The 6,519-nt window shown below is 36.1% G+C and overlaps 1 long non-coding RNA gene across 1 annotated transcript; it reads left to right on the plus strand.

Annotated features, from left to right (window-relative positions):
* Nucleotides 1–3,774: 3,774 nt before the first annotated feature.
* Nucleotides 3,775–6,066, plus strand: LOC122539006. The gene is made up of 3 exons (XR_006308968.1): nucleotides 3,775–4,418; nucleotides 4,524–4,778; nucleotides 4,874–6,066. It is a non-coding gene; the product is annotated as an uncharacterized LOC122539006 (long non-coding RNA).
* The last annotated feature ends 453 nt before the right edge of the window (nucleotides 6,067–6,519 follow it).

The raw sequence follows: 6,519 nt of genomic DNA on the forward strand, positions 1-6,519 counted from the left end.
AAAAAAAAAAAAAAGAAGAAGTAGAAGAACGGAGCCACGTTGGAGTCGTATCAACAGCTGACGAGTGGCCTGGCGTCTCTGTTTACGTCACTTTTACACGATAACACATTCCGGGCTGTCAAACGGTTAATAAAACCGGTGGCAGGCCTAGATACGTATCCATTGTGCAAGCAGGCATAATGGACGGCCTGCCTCTAGCCCTTTTAGACGTTCATAATATACACCGCGGCCTTGCGAAATGACACGGTCTCTCTGTGACACCGTGCACCAGAGAGCAACGTAATCGTCGAGCAACCGGCCCGAAGCGGACGCTACTCTAACGACGCGATTCACTGGCAAATTGTCCCTTAATTCCCCTGCTAATTGTCCGAGGAAACGACAACCGGGTATCGACTCGGCCGACCCAATCGACGATACACATCGCCAGTGTGCGATCACGACGGGGATACACCGTCTGACTAATAGCGTCGAGAATCTCACCGAGAGAAAATACCATCGTACGATCAAACGAGAACGACGTTACGACGTCGACACGACGATGATTGCTCGTTTCCAGGCCGCCGCGATCGAAGAAAAACGAACGAATCTGGCCGATATTCACGGATGTTCGCCTCCAAACATCGATTACCTTTCGTTCCTGCATGCTCGAACGTGTTCGACCGTGTGATGGAAATTGAGATGAGATGGCTGGTGAACGTACACACGGAGCACCGTTTATGGGGTAATACCGGCCACCTTATTGAAGCGGACATTGTGCGCCCCTGAGCGCGCTAGTTCGCGGTATTAGAGACGACTAGTTTCCGATTCCAGTTCGACGAGCTCGTTCTCGGTGAGCTTCCAGTTTTGTGTTGTGTTGTGACTGTTGCGTCATTGATAGCAACTTGGTATTCAAGAGGTACGGTTTTATCTTTTTTTTTTTTTTTTGGCGAAAGTGGAGAATTACGCGAAGAGTTGCGCGTGTGAGAAGATTGTAGATATTCTATTCATCGCGTACAATGAATATTTAAGCGCTTCTTCTCCCTCGTCTCGAATTATTTCCTTGTAATCGATATTAGTGAACTGGTTAAATTAGGTTTGAGATTTAATTGATCTCGAAAGATTTTTCCATGGGATTTAATTATTCAGACAGGTAAGCTTTTGAGATATTTATCAAATACACACAGTTAGCACTTGTTAATCTCTGCTTTTCTTATTTTCAGAAAAGTATCTGATAATCTCTACAAAATGTAACAAGAATTAATTACAACTAGAATTAATTTCCTGATTTAATTAGACGAGTCAGCGTTCCTTGCGATAAATTTCCCTGATACATTTGTCACAGTTCCAATATTAAGAGAAACTTCTTCCTATATATATATAGGATTATTATTATTATATATATATTTTTAAAGATAAAATCTGAAGCGTAGAATTTTCTTTTTCTATATATATATATATTTATTATATATATATTTTATAATATAGAATTATTATATTCTTATTTTATAATAAGAATAATATAGAATAATATAGAAAGGAAGAAGTTTATGTTGTTTCGTTCTTAAAATTAAGAAACACAAATAACATTCATTAAAGAAAATTCTACGCTTCAGATTTTATCTCTAATAATAATAATTCTATATATAGTATTCCTATATAATTATTATATATATATTAAGGATTATTATATATAATTATTAGGATTATTATTATATATATATATTCTTAAATATAAAATCTGAAGCGTACAATTTTCTTTAACGAATGTTATTTCTGTTTCTTAATTTTAAGAACAATCCTTCGAAGTGATCCGAAAGAATCGTGAAACGACTCTACTCTACTCTAGGAGATCTCTCCCTTTTTACGAAACGTTGATAACCTAGATAACGTTTCCTATTAGCGTGCTTATCGCGGTAGAATGAAAGAATCAGTTCGATTCACAAGACTGTGAGAAACGTTGAGTGACAATATCGAAGACGCAGTCGAGTATCGTTGTAACCGGAGCAACCCCTTATGGTGACCAAAAGGGTTGGGCCGGAGATAGAAAGGGGCGCGGCGCGAGCAATCATAGATACCGTTCCATTTAACTCAGCCCATGTTTATTCAATCTAAGCGTGACCCAATCTCGTGTTTCTCTAGACCTGCACTCGTAAAGGATTATCGTCGCGGCGATAAGAGAATCAGAAAAATGCATCTGGTTCCCCGGAGATTTCGCAGTTCACTTCGCTGTAATCGATCCGGCGGAATTTTTTTCGTAAAAATTCTTTCAAAGTTAACCACTTGCGCCTGGCAACTGATTGCGGACCATAACGAGTGGCCAAACCATGTGCAACAGTTTGCCGCTTTCTTTTTGAACTCGTCGGTATGATATCACTAGATGGAAATTATTGATAAGTAATAAATTTATTATGCTTTATCTGAGTTGTACTTAAATATACTTCAAACTGAGGAAATATCGCAATTTTGGAACAAAAAAATTCTCATTCCAGCGCAAGAGGTTAAACCACTTGCGCTGGCAACTGATTGCGGACCGTAACGAGTGACCAAACCGTGTGCAACAGTTCGTCGCTTTCTTTTTGAACTCGTCGGTATGACATCATTGAAAATTATTGAGAAATAATAAATAAGAAAATTATTGGGAAGTAATAAATTTAATATTTGTTTCGCCTGGGTTATACATAAATATACTTAAAACTGAGAAAATATTGCAATTTTGGGGACACGAAGTTCTCAACGTGCGTTGCACGTCATTCCAGCGCAAGAGGTCAAGTCGATCATTAATTTAAGAATTCTTTTAAAAAAAATTCCTAGTTAAGTCGATCCTTAAGTTAAGAAGATTCTTTTTTTTTTTTTTTAATTCTTTACTTAAGGCTCGACTTAACTTTCAAATAAAATGATCATCACGACTGAACGAAATATTTCTTTTTAAGATTTGTAAATTATGAATCACCCGTATTCTGAAAATTCCAATTTACGTCGTAACTCTCAGCTTAGCTGATAAATAAGAAATGTACGAAATTGTATAAAATTGTTGTATCATCTAAGACGCAAGATTACGATTAAAAGATTGTACGTTCCTTAAACGAGTCATCTTATCGGCTTCAAATTATTCGTTGCTCGCACGGAACTGCGTTGTTCGTCGATGTTTTTTCGATCAAGCCAAACGCGAGAGATTGATGGTACCGCTACATAAAGTTTCGATACGTGCGCCGCGGTTGTCTGATTTAAATGGACGTTTACTACTGCACGAAATCAAGGAACGCGAGGCAGATCGGGTTACGCGCGCTCGAACCTTTCAAACTTCGCGCCAATCGTAAATCCTCTTTATTTTCCGCCGATCGTTTATCAATCGCGCGAATTGTCGTTCCCGGGCTCGTAAATTCCTGCATTAACGACGAATCTAATGCGCGAATGAAGCAATCTGTATTGCTACGTTCGGTCACGAACGAAATATTTCGTTCGAACGGAATAAAAATATTTTCTCGAGAAAACTGTACGCTATTTGTTAATTACTTTTTAAATTATAACTGTACGTTAATTACTAATTTTGTTAATTACTTTTATAATTATAGCTGTACGTTAATTATTTTCTAATCAAATAATTGAATTATTACGAAACCTTCCTTTTATTATCAGTGTGGTAATACGTATAAAAGGGTTAGAATAATTGTGAACGTAGATAACATCGTAAAAAAAAAAAAAAGAAAAAAAACAGAACGTAGTAAATATTAAATATTGAAAAGCCTCTTAATTCGAACGTAATTGAATGACTCGCTGTTTGTCGAGTATATTCGAGAAGTTTCGTTCGTTTCGCTATCAAATTTTTTTTTATTCTTTCATGTAAAACAACGAACCGTTAATGCACGTTATTACTTGGAAGCTTGTAACATTTCACTAAACAATATTATTGGAATTTGGAACCTGTATGGAGATCGAGGTGTGCGAGGTCGAAAAGTGTAAAAGATTGCCAGGTACAATTAACAGTGACGTAATAATCGCACAAATGAAAATATGAAAATAACGCGTTACGTGATGTAAACGAAACGATGAGAAAATTAGCAGGGAATAATGGGCAGCGCGACGTTTTTCCAATTACAAAGTACAACAAACAGAATTTTTAATTATCGACCGTCAGGTGGACGCCTAATTACACTGATTGCTCGCGCGCGAGAATGAGTGGAAAAAAAAAAGAAGGTATGTACTTACGTACATAATAACGTTCCGCAAAGCTGAATTTACGTAATCAAGGCGAGTATCTGTCGACGAATGATATCCAATTTGATACGTAAACGATAGAGCCTATTTTTATTCGGCAAAGATTCTTCGCGATATTTACGAAGAATCGTTGGAAGCGCGACGGCTGCCGATAAGATAAGTCGAGCCCGAAAGGAGAAGAGAACGATAAGAATTGCCACGAGTATTGTATCGCGAACAATTGTGTAAGTGCAACAACAATGACGATGCAAACGAGTGCAGTGCAGTGCATGCATGCAAAATGAAACGACATATGCCTCTGATATACGATTTTTTTTTTTTTTTAACAGTTATCGACACACGCTCTCGCCACTATTAAGCACTAGAACCGGACGAAAATCGGATTGAAGGAAATTTTTTTCAGCGAAGAGGATTTTTCGGCGAAACTTTCTTCGATCGAAAAATTTTAAACTTAAAGAGATAAATGCAAGTATATTGTAATCAGTTGTGGTGCTTCGAGTAAAATGGCCCTGTTAGGACGAAATATCGCGCGAAACGAACGATTCTCGATTCTAAATAACTTTGAATTGAGAAACAGAGGAACTGTAAGTTTACCGGTACCGTTTCGAGCATACTGACGTAATTCACATGTGTTGTCGCAATTAGCGCATAATGTTATATTTACCAATTAAATATTCAGAAGTCGTTCCACGTTATCACGTCTACGTCCCCTTATGATTGATCGATATTTCTAGTCTGGAAAGGTTATTCTCATTTTCAATCGATACGAAGTACAGGACGCGATGATATTCTAGCTTGGAGATAACGAGAACATAATTGTTCCTCCGACTTACGTTTTTAAATTAATTTTCCTTTCACGTCCAATTTACTATTTTATATTGAGATAATCGACGCTCAACTCGAATACAATATTTGTAATCTATACTTTTCAGATCAATGTTCCAGGGAATACAAATACATCCAAGAGAAGGCTCTCGAAAGCAATGATATGATCGTTATACGAAATAATTGTTTTCAATTCCGTATCGTTATCAGTATTTGACGTTCGCGATCTTACGTAGATATTACGATCTTTCAACGACATGTGACCAACAATAAGTTCAGTTCTCCAATTCAGGCATTGATGCTTGATGAATTGTCCAAAAAAAAAAGAACAGCCAATAAATTTTAATGTTCGTCAAAGTGTAAATGTTGAGATGGTGGACACGTTCGATAACCGCATTGTTATGGGATAAAAGCGTCGAGCTGTGTATTTTGATCAAAATGCTAGCACGCTCGCATGTTAACGGATCAGCAATTTTTCCCTCTCCCTTTTTATTTTATTCCTCAAGTTTCTCCCTTTCTACGAATACACTTGCCAGATAAGAAAGTACTAATGGAAATATCTCCTTAATGTCAGAATTCGACGAACTGACTTGCTTTCATTCGATTAGTTGGCATTCATCGAAAACGATACACTGCAACCGAGCCACATTTTACATCACGTAATTTCTGCACAAAATAAAAAATAAAAAATAAAAAAAAAAGAAGACAAGAATGAATGTTGACGGTGAAATAATATCCTTGTCATTGAGGAATGTGGATAATACGGTCAAAAGTGCAGCGACGATGTAATTATCGGCGATCGAAGGATATTTATATGTAATACATAACACGTTATAAATACATTTCATTTTCTACCTTAACGTAGTTTGTCTCTTTTTGGAAATTATTCATCGTGGAACACGTTTACAAGTGAAAATAATCCACGTGTGCACGTGAAATTGTTTTTTTTTTTTTTTAAAGCTTAAATCATTAACGCACGATTAAATTTTTTTTATAAGAAAAAAACAATTTGTAATGGAAGTGGATATGCATATACAGGCAAAATTTAAAGAGACGCGTATAATAATGTGTAAAAATACGTATGTGAAATATACAAAACATATGAATCGTAAGTTTTATTTCTTTAATTATATTCGTAAAAATATAAATTTGCCTGAAAAATCCTAGTCAGAACAAGATTTTGCATAGTATTTTATCGACGTAGATCTGTATTTGATTGTCATATATTTTCGTTTTAAAACTTATCAGTTCTTCAGAATGATATTTGCAACTCTCCACGTGTCAAACGTACTTGTACAAACTTTATCGAATATCTAATAAAAAGTCCAAATTAACAGAAATACGTTCAATTGACCTTCCACAAAAGGTTCCTAATCTCACTTACAGGAAATTTCATACAAGCAATAATTTATTTCTTATTAAACAAGAAATCAATAGATCAATCTTACATAATCAGTAGATCAATCTTACGTCTTAAGGCTCCGAGAAAAGCTAATTAGA

This window comes from Frieseomelitta varia, unplaced genomic scaffold (assembly GCF_011392965.1).
Source record: "Frieseomelitta varia isolate USP_RPSP 00005682 unplaced genomic scaffold, Fvar_1.2 scaffold_1850, whole genome shotgun sequence".
Lineage (NCBI taxonomy): Eukaryota > Metazoa > Arthropoda > Insecta > Hymenoptera > Apidae > Frieseomelitta > Frieseomelitta varia.